Source organism: Chrysochloris asiatica, unplaced genomic scaffold (genome assembly GCF_000296735.1).
Source record: "Chrysochloris asiatica unplaced genomic scaffold, ChrAsi1.0 scaffold00024, whole genome shotgun sequence".
In the NCBI taxonomy this organism is placed as follows: Eukaryota; Metazoa; Chordata; class Mammalia; order Afrosoricida; family Chrysochloridae; genus Chrysochloris; species Chrysochloris asiatica.
The window spans coordinates 24,815,567-24,816,715 of record NW_006408542.1 but is presented as its reverse complement, the minus strand read 5'-3'; positions in this window follow the sequence as shown (position 1 = coordinate 24,816,715).

Genomic DNA, 1,149 nt, shown 5'->3' with positions numbered 1-1,149 from the left:
CACCAAGACATATCACAGTTAAGCTCTCCAAACTCAAAGATAAGGAGATGCTTCTGAAAGCAGCCAGAGAAAACAGAAGGGTCACATACAAAGGCAGGCAAGTCAGATTAAGCTCAGATCTCTCAGCAGGAACCATGCAAGCGAGAAGGCAATGGGGAGACATATATAAAACCCTGAAAGAAAAAAGCTGCCAACCAAGAATCCTTTATCCAGCAAAGCTATCAATCAAATATGATGGTATAATCAAAACATTCCAGGATAAACAGAAGCTATGGAATTTTACCAAAGCCAACCCTGTGCTACAAAACATCCTAAAGAGAGTTCTGTGGACTGAGAACCAATAAGAACAGACAACAACTAGAGATTGACATATGGGGCAGCACCTCCTTGAATTAAGTCAACAGAAAGAAGAGTTGTTAACAATACAAACTATAAGAACAAACTCAGAGACTCTGGGAGGTCAGTCTATGATCAAAACAAGTACACTGTAAAAGAAGGTAAACACGTACAAAAAGAGATCCAGACAGTGAGAAGGTCAGGTCGATTACAGGATAAAACAGACTGCACTAAATGGACAGAAAAGTTAACGGACTATAAGGCAACCTCAAAGAAAATTAACACTTCACAACAAACCAAGATAGTCAAAATCCAAGAAGAATATGAAACCATTAAAACTATGAGGAAACTCAAAGAAATAACACAAAAATCATGAATTCAACAAAAAAAGAAAAACAGAACAAAGAAGCAGCAAAAAACAAATATAATGGAAGCAATTAATCAATGCCTATCAATAATTACACTGAACGTAAATGGATTAAATGCACCTGTTAAGAAACAGAGGTTGGCAGAATGGATAAGAAAACAAGATCCTGTAATATGCTCTCTGCAAGAGGCACATCTCTCACACAGAGACAAAAACAGATTAAAAAGTCAAAGGATGGGAAAAAAATATACCAAGCTAATTGCAATAAAAAGCGAACAGGAGTGGCAGTGCTAATCTTGGATAAAATACGCTTTAAGGCAAAAACCAGCATAATAGATCAAGGTGGACATTATCTCATGATTAAAGGGACAATTGAACAAGATGAAATAACCATGATAAATATTTATGCTCCCAATGAAAGAGCTCCAGAATATATAAAGCAAACT